Raw genomic sequence first — 15478 nt, 5'->3', positions numbered from 1 at the left:
AGCCGAAAGGACGTGCCTGTCCAATGGAAACCGAAAACATTTGATTGCAAGGTCATAGGTCAACCGATTCCTCCACAGGAAAACACGTCTGATATATCCTATACGACACTGGTGACGGCATGTGCGTCACATGACAGGAATATGTTGTCGACCCACCTAACTTGGTGAATGGGTAAAAAGATTCTTCTACCTTGCCCAATTTAGGTTTTCTTGTGGATTTGATAATCACTCCCAAAAAAGTGTGAAAACGTAAGAGTTTGTCACATTAACTGCAACAAATGAATGCATCAGTTTCACAGTCGCACAGTTTTGACTGTGCTCTGTGAAAACATATGTTTTTAACGTTTTCAAATTTTTCCGTGTGTAGACCGCCAAATCCTGCATATGTCCAAGCAAATCTGAACATGTCCTGGAATTTCGGAGAGCGAAGTTGATTATACGTGAGTGCCTGAACTTTGATAATTGTCTGAAAAATAAAAAATTAAAATTTTCTCCCGAGGGAAGACTTGAACCAAGGACCTATCGGTCCGCAGCTGCAAAGGCTAACAACGGGACCACGGCACTCATGGATACATATCCACCTGGATGTTGCCTATCTTACACATGGACTACTCAGTTTGTATATTTTGCTTATTTTTTCATAGTTCCACACAACTTCTTCCTGTTTTCTCGATTGATCTGTGTTCAGTTTTTCAAGACCTATCCACTGTACCAACTTATAACTAATTCTGAGGGGGATGCGATGGGGAGGTTCCCCCGTAAGCTGCAGAGATTCCACGCGTATTATATGTTGTGAGCGTCCACAACTATTTCACCCCTGAACAGAGCTTATTATTGTGACCGAAATGAAGTCATCACCCAGAGGAGAGCTCTGCAAGACGAACTTGACACGTACAGCTAACTGTGTTTGAATGTAAAGTCCGAGTGCAATAATAAATAGGCAGTGTCAGGAAAACGATCCTCGTGATGTTCGTTCCTCCCTGCCAAGGGAATAATGGACTCCGCTCGGTAGTTGTGTGGCTCTGCGGAGATGATTCTAAAGGACACCACCCAATGACAGTCACGCAGACTTTTCGGTAGCGAGAACTGAGAGCCGCCGCCACATTAAGGAGGGCAATAAGATATATTGTCAACAGTTCGTGAACTCCATCAACTGTTCCACTAAATTAAACTAGACCATATACACTGACGGAAAAAATGCAACAGAAAAAAAAGAAGAAATGTAGAATAAGGAAATTTCGGGAATGCTGTGATTTAGGTAACATATTTAAGTGATTATCATTACAAGGTCACAGGAAAGCCGTTGCAAATGTTAAATGCTAGTACATCGACAACTGGATAGTCGCCGCAATGTTGAATGCAAGCAGACAGTCTTGAATGCACAGCTGTTTACAGGTGCTGGATGACTGTTTGTGGGATGGAGTTCCACGCCTGTTGCACCTGGTCAGTCAATACGCGGACGGTTAAAACTGTTTGCGGATGACACTAGGGTTGTCACCCTATGAGGTCGCATGTAAGCTCGATTGGAGACCTGGTGATCGAGCAGGCCAAGCAATGTGTCGACACTCTGTAGAATCTGTGTGATTTTTATACTGTAGCCGACTTTTAACTTGTGTTTGCCTCCAGTGTATTTTAAGTGCGCATTGAATTGCCAGCTGTGTTACTTTAACTTGATGTCGAGGTTTTATCTGTCCCCTAGTGCATGTCCTCGTATTAGTGTATATTTTAATTCCCATCATCTCCATTTACTGTGTTTTTTATGCCCCTCTTTTGTCCCCCTTTTTATGTAAGAGTTCCTCTTTCCATTTATTTTTGTAAAGCCATTTGGCTGAAGAGCTGTGGACTATGCTGCTGTCAGCCCTCTCCTGCCAATATGGGGCAGGGAATGAAATTATATACACATATTTTTAAAAAAGTGGCCATTATAATTACTCAAGTTGTGAAATACGACAAGGACTCTAAGAGGACGGCAAACGTTAGAGTGGAAGTGCCATCTGCAGCCCCCATATGCACTAGTTAAATGACAGCGATGTCTATGTTTAACATCTCCTTCCTTAAACTGTTCTCGGTTTCATTTTGCAATAGACACCTACTTAAGAGTTTAAAACATTACATACAGCTTTTAGCGAAATATTTTATACCATTGCTACTTCTGTAGAATTTAAACTGCAAATATTCTTTGCCATAGCTACAGTGTACGTAATAGGCTACACTGAATTGTGTGTGTAAGTGTACTTCATTGAAATATAACCAGAATTTCTGTAGTAGGGCACTGCGTGCGGGATCTGTCAGCGTCTTTTTTCCTTTGTCCTATGATTACTGAGACAACTGCACATGTCATATTTTGCTGATATCAACATGAGCACTTACTTATCTCAAAGATTCCCACAGGGATCGTGACATCTTATCACATTCTGAGGTGAAAGAGGGGAGGACAGGGGTGGGGGAGAGGACAGTCCTCCTTTCCCACTCTGAGCTTTTGCAAATATTGCATGCGACACTCATCCGCACCCAGCACCCCCTCCTTACAACCAAATACTACGAAATATCTGAATTGCCGAAAAATTGGTTCATCAGCTATATTTGCGTTACTGACTTCAAAAAATTCGTTTAAGGACTGGCTCACCAGTCTCATTGGTATTTTTTTAAATATGTGATACGGTACAATACAGCAACACCGGTCTTACGCGGTCTAACTGTGTTGGTGAGGCAGTAAATTTAGCCGGAATACACATTGGATGTAATGGTAATGAGCGTTTGACGTCATTGTCCGGGAGGCTCCTTGCGGGGCAGGTCCAGCCGCCTTGGTGCACCTCTTATTACATTCGACGCCACATTGGGCGGCCTACGCGTCGTATGGGGGTGAAATGATGATGAAGATAACACAACACACAGTCCCTGAGCGAAAAAATCTCCGACCCAGCCGGGAATCGAACCCAGGCACGTAGGACGGCACTCAGCTATCGGGGCGGACATTGGAGGTTTTGTGGTGGGACTTGGAGTCCTGTACCATCATCAATGGTGACAGAACACGCCACATTGGGCGGCCTACGCGTCGGATGGGGGTGATATGATGATGAAGACAACACCACACACAGTCCCTGAGCGGAAAAATCTCCGACCCAGCCGGGAATCGAACCCAGGCCCGTAGGACGGCACTCAGCTATCGTGGTTGACATTGGAGGTTTTGTGGTGGGACTTGGAGTCCTGTACCATCCTCCAATGGTGACAGCACACGTCAGTAAGGCATAAAAACTTAGTATGAGATGGGTAAGTAGGGTAGGAAAGTAGTGGATGTAGAATGGGGGGCTAGTCCCCCCAAAGGATTTATCTGCAATGGGCATACCAGGCCTATCATCAGCCATGGTCGGAATCTGATTCCTCTAGGATGGTTAAAGGACCAGGATGTCGATGGCAGCGGCATGGAAGTGTGGTCCCAACGTGGTTTTCATGGACAGTGTCGCGCAGGGCATCCACTTTCTCATAGAGCCGCCGCGTGATGTTGAGATTCTTGTGAGTGGCGGGGTGTGCAGGGTCCACCTAAGAGCCTTGTTCAGCAGGCGCTGCAACGTCGACATCCTGGTGACACTAACTGTGGCCCATGCAGTGGAGCCACATGTGAGGGCAGGCAGTAGATGCGGAGCTTTGTATACAGGTTAAGTTCTCTACTTTGGAAGAGCGGGTACAAAGCCCTAATCAGCTTTTGCCCCTTGTCGGTGACATATTACGCGTTACAGTTGAACAGCAACTTGTGGTCCATCCGGACCCCTAGATGGGTGGTCGTCAGTGACCAGGGCACCAGCACGCCTGCAATCGAAATATTGCGGTGGAGGATTGGGTGCCATTTGGTAACATAGACTGCCATAGTTTTGGCGGCATTGAGAGCTATTTTGTTTGTCCGGCACCGGGTGATGGTAGCGTCCACCTGTCGCTGGAGGCGGATGATGATGGTGTCAGTGATACGGCCAGTGGTATAAAGTGTTATGTGTGTGATGTCCTTAGGTTAGTTAGGTTTAAGTAGTTCTAAGTTCTAGGGGACTGATGACCTCAGAAGTTAAGTCCCATAGTGCTCAGAGCCATTTGAACCATAAAGTGTTATGTCGTCAGCATATTGTGCCAAGTGGCATTCGGGGATGACCCGGCATATCATTCATATCATTCACATCTTTATTAAAAAGAATGGGAGACAACTCCGATCCTTGTGGAGTGCCCACCGACAATTGGCGAATGCCTGAACGCATTCCCCGTTAAGCCACTAGGAAAGTCCTACTGTGGAGGAAGTCGTCCACGATTTTGATATAGATATCCGATGTAGGGGTCTGCGTCAGAATCTTGTGTACTAGGTTGTCGTACCAGATCTTGTCGTTGGCGTTCTGCGAGTCCAGAAATACGGCAGCTGCCGACTTGCCGCTGTTGAAGCATTTGCTGACGTATTCAGTGATTCATAGGACCTGAAGTCCGGCAGAGAGGTGCGAAGTAAATCTGAACTGTTCAGGTCGGATCGTCCCAGCCACTGCCAGAGGTTGGGAAAGCCGGTGGAGGATCACTGATTCAAGGACATTCGTCACGGTACTTAAGAGGCTCATAGGCCTGTTGTTTGTGGGGTCCGTAGGGTCCTTGAACCGCTTGGGGATCGCAGTCAGCTTGGCTTGCTTCCACTGAGGGGAAAAAGCCATACGTGACACAACCATTAAAAGTCTTAGTGAACAAGGCGTGCACTGAAGGTGGCAAAGATGTTCGTTTAAAATTCCGTCCAATTCAGTGGCTGACTGGCCATGTTTCCTTCGTAGGATCCGCAGGACCTCTGCCATGGACGTCGGGTGGTGGTTGGAAGGGGGGGGGGGAGAGGGGCAGACAGAGGTGGACGGTTGCTGAAAGCGGCAACAGCTGTCAGGACAATGTGTTCGTCCTGTAATTCGTCCAGAGAAAGGAGCTAGTCGAGGGGGTGATTTTGGGCCTCAAACGCATCGGCCAGCGTCCCCACGATTTGGGGGGTATCATACTACAAGCCCGCTGCCGTGAAAATAGGATGGACAGTCGCTGGCATAGACTGCCGCAGGGCGCGAATGACAGCCCAGTCAGACTTATTGTGCAGGAGGAAAGCAGACGTCCTGTCCTCCTATTTTTCGGACCTCCAGTCAGTGAGTCGATGGCAGAATTCACGCTGGAGATGTCTCATTTGGTGTTTGTCCAGAGGATGGCGAAACTGCCTCCACCGCCGGTGGCAGCGGTTGTTTTGCATCTTTAGCTTCCGTAACAGGGGAGGCAAATCGTCCAGGGGGGTTAAAGCCCGAGGTACAGTGGAGGTGGAGAGCTTCACTGCTTTCTGTATTTGGGCGGTAAGGAATCCACAGCATGGAATACATTGGCCAGTGTTGTCAAGTCTAGGTCGTGCCGAGAGGTGTCATTAAGTACTCTGGCAACAAACTTGTCCCAATCGGTGAGGGTCACAGTGGAATGAACATCAAATGAAAGAGCAGCATTGGTGAAGTGCAGGAGTACTTGGTGATGGTCGGAGGCCAGTTCGTGGAGAACTTCCAGTGAAAAGTGAGCGGCGATGTTTTTGAATATGGCCACATCCAGAACGTCTGGCTGGCAGTTAGAAAGGACTGGTATATGGGTAAGTTCATGGGGGCCGTAGACCGACAGCGCTTAAGTATCCTCCAGGTCAGGGAGGAGCTGGCCTTTGGGGTTAGAGACCCGGCATTGAGATCCGCCCCAGTCTCTTTGGTAACTTTGATTAAAAGCTATAAATCAGTCGTCAAGGAATTTTCAAACGAATAGACAGTATATTTCTCTAGAAATAATTAAAATTCAACATTTCCTTATAAAAATGAATACCAAAATAGGTATTCATATTGGTTGAAAGTGAGTTTCTTACCTTAGATACTATTCCATACACCTGAAAATGCAAATAAAAGCACGTAAACTTTCACCTCCTGTGTGCTCCTGTAACCAACAGATTGTCACACTGTGGAGGACGAGTGTTTAACGCCACCAGCAGATGCCAGCACTGCAAAACAAAGAAGTGCCATCTTTGTTCCACGATTTCGTACTAGCGCGAATGGTTTTCCGCACGTTTAACCCTAGAAATACCGGACTTCGCCGTACCCCTAGTAGTACCATGTGGGTCATTTTTGACCCACAGTAGAAACCCACCGTTTTATTCGTATTTGGGTGGTGTTTTGAGTGTAGCAACGTTGACAACACGTTCAGGAATCGAAATGTAACTCATGGATAATTTGGTCTCTAAAATGAACAGTACACTGTCAGACAAAAATTTTCAGAATATTTCTTTATGGTAAATTTTACAGAAGAAATTCCACAGTCTTTCATCAACCATCGTCCGGACAAGTAAGTAAAACAATGTTTTTCTTTATAAAGAGATTGAAACAGAACAAAACGTACTGTTTGTATGAGTACTAACAGTATTTTTACTTTTCGAGACAAATAAGATAAGTAGCGAGTGTTTGTGAAAGGTTCTAAAACGAAGTAGTTGACTAAAATGCTCTGAACGTTTACTCCCTATTGTAATTAACGAACTAAAATGATCTGCATGTTTGCTCGCTTATTGCAATCAAGGAACTAAAACATAGGGACAAACGACTTGACTCTATAATTGTAAACATTTGGAAATATTTACGAACAAATAGTTGACAGAAATGTATAAACTGGGATTGGTTCACAGTTCAGACATTCGGCAATAGTTTTTGGCTAAATGGTTCAAATGGCTCTGAGCACTATGGGACTCAACTGCTGAGGTCATTAGTCCCCTAGAACTTAGAACTAGTTAAACCTAACTAACCTAAGGACATCACACACATCCATGCCCGAGGCAGGATTCGAACCTGCGACCGTAGCAGTCTCGCGGTTCCAGACTGCAGCGCCTAGAACCGCACGGCCCAACAGTTTTTGCTTGGTAGCTTCTGCACATATACTTGTTGCACTTGAAGCATACTTTGATATTTTATTACCGTTTTGTTGTTTGCAGGTCACCTGAATTAGTGGCTTCTGTTTCCATATTCGCCAGCGTCGGTATCGAGTGCTTGCAAGGGGAGATTTTTGGCTCCTCTCTACAGTTTGTTGGGGATAGAAAGCTCATCTTCTACACTAAGGATAAAGTACCGGAGTCAAATCTTCTTACAGGTAAGTAACTTGAAAACTGTGTGAGCGTTGATCCTGAAAAGGTCAAGTTGCTGTAAAAGATATACACAAGCCATTGGTGGGTGCCATCTCGAACACTGTAGTGTGTAGCCATTTGGTCAACTATATAGACTCCACCCTTAGTTTCATTATAAAACTTCTCAGTTTTTGGAAGCTTCTTCTCACTATTCTCATTCACCTGACATCCAGCATAAGGACTTTTCTTTTTCTTTTTCCCTTGATATAGTGTGCTAAGATTGTCATCCGCCTTGTACAAGTATGTTGCATAAAATGCGTCGTCTCCACGCCACGCTGCAGGAGGGACCTCTTTGAGTGATCTCCGAAAAATGCCAACTAAACTTGTTCCTTTTTGTTTCAGCTCATCCACCAGCTTCACGGCGGTGAAGAAGACACCAGTCGTGACGTTACGACCGCAGTTGAGAAATGGCTGTGCCAGCTTCATAACAACATGGTGCCCTTGCTTTGATCACGAGTTTCATGTTTGCGACGGTAAGGGAATCCATTCTGGATGTAGATTTTGTGTCACACAAAAGTCAATATTTTATCCGATGCTTATCAGGTTTACTCAGTAATTTATGAATGGGCACCTGAACTTGCAAGGATACAGTTGCTCGTCCACAGCCATTTTCTAGCCTGCCTTCTAGCAGGCAATGCAACTGTCAGTAAACAGAGTCCATATTTCTGAAGCAATGCAAAATTGACTAGTTTCTTTACGTTGTCTTCTTGATGATATAAAATCAAGTCCAAGATGACTGCATATTTATGCAAATCTGTTCCATGATGTGGTATTTTGAAAGAAAGGAGGTGCCCACTTATAGCTGCACAAGTCTTTGTATGAAATACCCCGAGTGTAGAGTATTCCAGTGAAAGCACCTATTTCTTCCAGACTTAGGGACAACTCATTATTACCAAATTTTCTGTAAGCCTTCTCTTCAGTGTAATTTTTTTTCAGTTCCAGGGTTGGATCACTGGCATATAGATGCAACGCTGAAAGGCCGTATCCTGTCAGCTCAGGCATCTCTCACGACACATTCCGGCCTTGTGCCTACCTGCTGTGTCGCTTGTCTCAATTCGTGTTTATTTGGTGCCATTGCACCTCTCCACTTCCTCGCCATGGAGTTGTGTGGCGAAACAAGGGCTGTGTCATTGTGAAAAATACAGAGGCGAGAGAGTGTGCCGGAACTTACCTCAGTTCACTATTAACCAGCGCCGCATCATCACAAGGCGTCTGTGTGTAGCGTGTAAAGGAAAAATGGTTCAAATGGCTCTGAGCACTATAGGACTTAACATCTGAGGTCATCAGTCCCCTAGAACTTAGAAATACTTAAACCTAACTAACCTAAGGACATCACACACATCCATGCCCGAGGCAGGATTCGAACCTGCGGCCGTAGCGGTCGCGCGGTTCCAGACTGAAGCGCCTAGAACCGCTCGGCCACACTGGCCGGCCGCGCGAAAAGGATTGCACCACAATCTAAGAGTGAAATTAAAAATTAAAATAACTTTTCCAAACTATGTCAGTTATGCATTAGTGTATTAATGTTAATATTGTGAAGTTTCAGAATATTCTAATGAATACGTAAGAATCAAAAGTTACAAGTCTCAACTTGATCGAAGGAATATTTTGGTTAAAATCGGCATTTTTACGGAAATTTGAAAGTACTAAATTTTAGATGCAGAGAGATGAAAATTCGTATGTAATCTCAGATACAAGTAAAATTACTGTGTATATGACACCACAAGCTACCTCTAATAGTTTTCAAATTATTTACTAAAAACTAAATTTGGCAGGAAAAACCCTTATTCATAATAGATTAAATATCATTTGTAATTATAATAGAAAGTTTTAATTACAGCAATTGATTAATTTCATTAAACAATACAGCTGTACCAAGTATCAAGACTTGATTGTTGATAACAAAAAGGCAGTTCAGAGGTAATGTTCAGCTGTCAGTTCCGTTCCAAAAATTCTAGCTGGCAAAGTATAAATGCAGTCGAGCTAAAACTATTTCAGAGACTAAAGTAAACCTAACTCCTTTCATATAAAATTAAGAAGATTCTAAATTAATAAATGAAAGAGACTTTAATTAGTACATGTTTGAGAAGGGGGGCCGGCCGCGGTGGTCTCGCGGTTCTAGGCTCGCAGTCCGGAGCCGTGCGACTGCTACGGTCGCAGGTTCGAATCCTGCCTCGGGCATGGATGTGTGTGATGTCGTTAGGTTAGTTAGGTTTAAGTAGTTCTAAGTTCTAGGGGACTAATGACCACAGCAGTTGAGTCCCATAGTGCTCAGAGCCATTTGAACCATTTTTTTGAGAAGGGGGACGTTTGGATTCTGCTATCTGTGCCTAGAACAGTTGATAGCTGATGTTCCATTCGGTGGTCCGCTGCGCCTATATACAGTGAAGCGCCAAAGAAATTGGTATAGGCATGCGTATTTAAATACAGAGATATGTAAACAGACAGTTTCTTTGGCTCTTCAGTGTATAAATACAGCCAAAGAGGCAGTAGTTGGAGACACTTCGCACTGACAGATCAATTTGTCCGCAACAGTCAAATGCCTGCCTTCGCTGTTGCTTGGATGAAGTCACAGCCAGGCAGCGACAAAACGCGTTTTCGTTAGAAGTAGCAAGTGAACTTGTGACAACTGTACACCATCCTGGATCTCTTAGATTTCACAGAAGTTACTGTTTGTGTCCCACCGATAATGTTGACAAAACTGCATGGCAAATGGCGAGATTATTTGTCCAGCAGTTAACTTCGGTGATTACAAGCCAGGGCGATAGAACATTTTACTTTTGAATCTTCCATATAGGTCGCGTCTGAACTGTTAATAGCCCTGTTTCCGATAACATTAGCAACATTATTATGTATTCTGTGCAGTCCGCCCCATGTAGCTGAGTGGTCAGCGCGACAGAACGTTAATCCTAAGGGCCTGGTTTCGATTTCCGGTTAGGCCGGAGATCTTCTCTGCTCAGGGACTGGGTGTTATGTTGTCCTAATCATCATCATTCCATCCATATCGACGCACAAGTCGCCGAAGTGGCGTCAAATCGAAAGACTTGCACCCGGCGAATGGTCTATCCGACGGGAGGCCCTAGTCACACATTTACATTTATTCTGTGCATGAACTTTTACTGGATATGTCAGTCAGTTGAAACTCTAAACTTCTATATATAGTCATAGTTCCTGATCCTACTGAGTAAATGGCAAGTAAGAACATTTTCTTTCAGTGAATACAATGAGCAATGTGGACTTGCAGACTGGAAATTATGGTTAGTACTTGTATGTTCTCCATCACCTTCTCGCTGGTCGAAAAAATATTATTCAAACTTTTGTAAATAGCGTAGATTTTATTTTGTTTCATTTTAGTCGGCGCCCTACATATGACACATGGCGCTCCGTCGTTCTCGTCCAAGATGAGCTGCTGCAGCACGTCTGACACCCAATGTACAGCGACCATGTGCAGCTCTCTCCACTCCATCAACTGCAACGACCACCACGCCATAGCCGCCTTGTGAGTCATCCACAACACGTGCATCATCACCATGGTCAGCTGCAAATTGAATCATATGTCAAAATTCTTTGTAACTGGTGGGAGACTGGGAATGACGGCTAAAGATCGTCCATGATGCAGTTTGACTTCAGCGTTTACATTGTAGGATCAGTGATACTGCGTTTGAGATTTGAATAAAGATTTATTTATCGGTGACTTACCGACTCCATCAGGTGGCTGACCATTAACTCCTCCATCCTGCCATCCTTTTTCTAGTCGAAGGCCCCGTTCAACACTGCACTCAAGTTTGGTTCGTCATTGGAAGGGGCGTTCACACTGTTGAGTAGAATCTATAAAACCGACATGTAAAGAACAGAACAAAGAGAGCCGAGCTGTGGACTCTGTGCTCATTGGTTCAAAAACTTAGGTACAATGGTTCGCGCTTAACTGTGGAAGAGGTAGGTCATCGTCAGATGGATCATATACTGCTTGCTGTTCATTTGATGCGTCTGAATCACTTGAGTCAGCAGTTTCCACTGGAACAAAATCGTCGTCCTCCTTTGCATTCATCTCACTACCGGATTCATCATTCGACTGCATAGGTAAAAGGTTTTCCAGTAGTGGAGCATCTCAGCTTCTGTAAGGCCAAGTCGTCTTGCCATCATTGCTTTAATGATACGAACTCACGAAAATAAACTGAAAGCTCTCGCCGATGGCGTCACGACTGCCTCTGACCTCTCGGCTTAATCACAGACAAAGATATACCGACAGGAAACTTCCGCAAGGGTCGATGTGCCTGACATCTGCTGTCATGTGTGAGAACTATTGGTAGTGACCGAGACAGCAGTGGAGGAGTAAGGGTTGGGGGGATTCCCCACTATATAATATGTTACTCTGTGGCTTCCCAGTGTCACTTCGTAGGTCTGCATGTCGCCAGTCAGTAGAGAACGGAAAGTCAGGCTGATATAAAGTTTCACACGACCTCCGAATTCTTCATATTTCACGTTCTTTTGGCCTAGGTGTCGTGGTATACTCTAACATCTCGTGAATATCGTCGAGGCACGTCCAGAAACAATTCAGTGCCAGAAAACAGGTGTTACTGATATCATTTTGTATTAAAATGGGTATGGGTGAAAAATGACCCACATGATACTACTGTTATAACATGCAATTTTTTATAATTGTAGGTGGGCAATTTGGATGAAATTTTGATGAGCTATACAACACCATAGATAATGAAAAGTCCTGCGATGATTATAGATGGGGATAGAGCCCTTATAAAACCGCTGTCGGTCAAAAATTAACGATGAGGTACGTCTGGTGTTGGACAACGCTACAGTATTATAAATTAATTATTTTCCACATCTAGCATGTTGAAAAAGTTTTAAAATATACCAAAATATGTCAGCAACGTGAAAAAGTGCAATGCTTACATAGTTGAGGTTAATTCATGAAAAACGCTGTAGGGTTAATGTGATGTCACAACATTGCAAAAAAAGTCTGCACTGTTAAAGAAACTGTGAGTGAATTTCCACACATATGTATATTCGCCAAATTAGTGCCCAAAATTATAGAGCATGTACTCCAGTGATAGATTTCAATGCCTGATAACAGTTGATATTTGAAAATGTAGGCCTAAAAATTTGATGTCACAAACTACCCTGACCAGGATTATAACTGCGGAAAAATAAGTGTAAGCACACATTTTCGCCCGTATTGTTATGTTTTTCCACTTTTTCTCTTCACGATCGACACTGGTCAGCTAGATAATTATGATCACCTACCCAAAGCCGGTATGTGAACATCTGGCACGGATACCAGTGGCGACTCGTGGTGGCATGGAAGAAATAAGGCCTTGTTAAGTCGCTGGAGGAAGCTGGCACAACATATGCACACACAAGTCACCTAATTCCCGTAAATTCCGCGGAAGGTGGGCAATAATGGCCTCTGACGCCAGACTGAAGCACATCCCTGACGTGTTCGATCGAGTTCAGATCTGGCGAGTTTGGGGGCCAGTATATATATCGGAACTTGCCACTGTGTTCCTTGAACCACTCCATGACACTCCTGCCCTTTTGACATGGCGCATTGTCTTGTTGACAAACGCCACTGTCGTCGGGAAACATGATCATCATGAACGGGTGTACGTGGTCTGCAACCAGTCTACGAAACTCCTTGGCCGTCATAATGCCTTGCTCGAGCTCCTCTGGGCCCAGTGATGCCCACGCGAATGTTCCCCAGAACATAATGGAACCACCGCCCGCTTGTGTCCGTCCCACAGTACGGGTAGCAAGGAGCTGTTCCGCTGGAACGTGACAGAGTCGCGAGCTCCAGTCGGCGTGATGTGGAAGGTATCGGGAATCATCAGACCATGCAACGCTTTGCCATTGCGCCGACGTCCAGTACCTATGGCCATGTGCCCATTTCACTCTTATTTGCCAGGCTCATGGTGTCAACATTGGCGCATGCACAGGTCGTCGGCTCTTGAGTGTCATGTTTAGGAGTGCAGTGCACTGTGTGTTGAGACAGACGTGCTCTCAGGCACACGTGCTCTCTGCCCAGCATTTAAGTCTGATCTTAGTACCACCGAAGTTCGCCGCCCATCCTGTTTTACCAGTCTGCCCAGCCTACGATGTCCGACATCTGTAATGAAGGGTGGTCACCCAAGCGTGCGACGTCTGTACGTGGTTTCACCGTGGTGTCGTCGCCAAGTGTTGAAGACACTCACCCCAGCCAGCACTTCTCGAACACTCGACAAGTCGTGCAGTTCTGGAAATGCTAGTGCGGAGCCTCCACGCCATCACAATGTGCTCTCGCTCAAACACAGCTAGATCGCGTGTCTTCCCCCAGTGATAATATATGCACTGTGCGTGTGTCTGATTAACAGTCATTCCTCGCCAGGTGACGGGTTTGCATGTGTAGTAGGTCGGTGGTTATAGTGTACTGGCTGATCAGTATAAGCCTTCGATATGGTGCCATTTGAAATGCCAAACACTTCACCTACCTTCATTACGGAAGCACCCACCGTAACTGCACCAACAATCTGCCCACGTTCGAGTTCACTTTAATCTGATATAAGGCATCACAACTACAAAGGAAACTTTTATGACTTCGACTGAAACTTGAGACCTATCCAGCACATGGAACATGTGCCGTTCACGGATCAAATGCAACAGGACAACCCGCAGGCTTAGTCGCCGAGATGTTTCCATTTTTTTGTCCAACCATTGTATATGTGCAGTAGAGCATGAGATAGCTTTTAGTGTGTTATCAGACAGAATACAGTTTACATTTACCTGTTGAAGACGACTAATACCGATTCGCGTTATTTGACGTTTCGAACAATATGTGCGTGAACAGCCTATATTGAAAAATTCGTAATTAGAATGGAAGTGGTTCACCAATAATATACCTTTTGAAGTCCTTTTAAATTGTATTTTATTACTACTACTACTACTTAAAACTTTTATGGTTGGTAACAAGCTGTTGAAATTGTGTATTTCTCAGCAATGTAAGTGAGTTTAAATCTTTATGTAGATTCTTTTTATTTCCAGTTCTATTTTTATGAACTCAACTGTGCTTTAACGGGTCTTACTGAGTTACCCCTTTTAGATTATACAATATATGTATAGCAACAGACGACTCCATTTTTCAGTGTTGTCCATTGTAAATGTGCTGCCCTTACGGCTTTCCTCTTCCTCTAGACTTTCGTGAGTAGTCACACACGTATTTCACAGGAGCGCTGAATCAGCGTTCGTTAAGTGTTGGCCTCGAATGTTGGCGTCTTCGCGTGGTTCGTCACATTAGGTTATAAGCTCATTTACTTCTTCTGCGGGGCAGGGTCGTTATTTAATTTAACTTTGTTTTAGCCCGTAACTACCACCTAATGTCCTACAATGGCTTCACTGTAGACAGTATGCATTCACAGTGACAATTTTGGGACAGGAAGAATTTTCCCAGGCTGCGATTGAAAGTAGGACTTTTTCACAGCCACCATTTGGCATGTTATTTCAAGGTCCACTCACGGGAGATTGTTGCTTATTAGTTGTTACTGCACGGAAATGATGTTCTGCTACTGCTAGGTGGGCTATTGTTCAATTATTTTATCTGTTTTTCATTTTCTAAATACCCATCTTTAACTTTTTAAAATGTTTCAATTGGTTAATTGAGTAGGTTGTTTTATTTCAGATTTCAGATACAGCTGATGATGGGCCTAAGGCTGCGAGACCGTGGTAGCGTACAGCAGCTTCTGTCGTGCAATTCTTCGGTCAGTAAAGTGTTTTACAAGCGTGGTGGATATTTTTTTCTAACGTGAACGTTCTGCAGAACAGTTGTGGATGTCAGAAAAATAAAAATTTATGAGATGTAGATCAGTGTCTATTACAACTGGACAAACAAAACAAAAATCAAGTTGACAACATTAAACTAAGGAGAGAGGAAACGTAACGGCTCGAAGACCAGCAATCGGGACCGCTGCCTAGAAATCAACGCCTGGCCCCAGTTACCAGCCAGTGCCCTGCCATCTCAGCAGCATTAGCAGGCATTGCTTCCGCAATCGGCCCTTCCACATGAGGGACGTCACGGGGAGCCCCCTATCCGTTAAGCCACACCAGGCCATCATCTCCGTTGCAGATGTTTCGGTGCGGCATCGCTACACGGAGCCTCCGCAACTGTCAGTACGTACAAACGGGATTCAAACCAGTGGGACCAGCCCGTCAGCAATTCGTTGCAGCTGGGCCGTCTCATGATGCACAACCTGTGTCGATCGTCACCGCATCTATAACACTGCCACCGCCAGGCCGAAAACCGAGGACAGCTGC

This window comes from Schistocerca nitens, chromosome 2 (genome assembly GCF_023898315.1).
Source record: "Schistocerca nitens isolate TAMUIC-IGC-003100 chromosome 2, iqSchNite1.1, whole genome shotgun sequence".
Lineage (NCBI taxonomy): Eukaryota > Metazoa > Arthropoda > Insecta > Orthoptera > Acrididae > Schistocerca > Schistocerca nitens.
The sequence above is the reverse complement of the archived record's forward strand: the minus strand, read 5'-3'. Positions refer to the sequence as shown.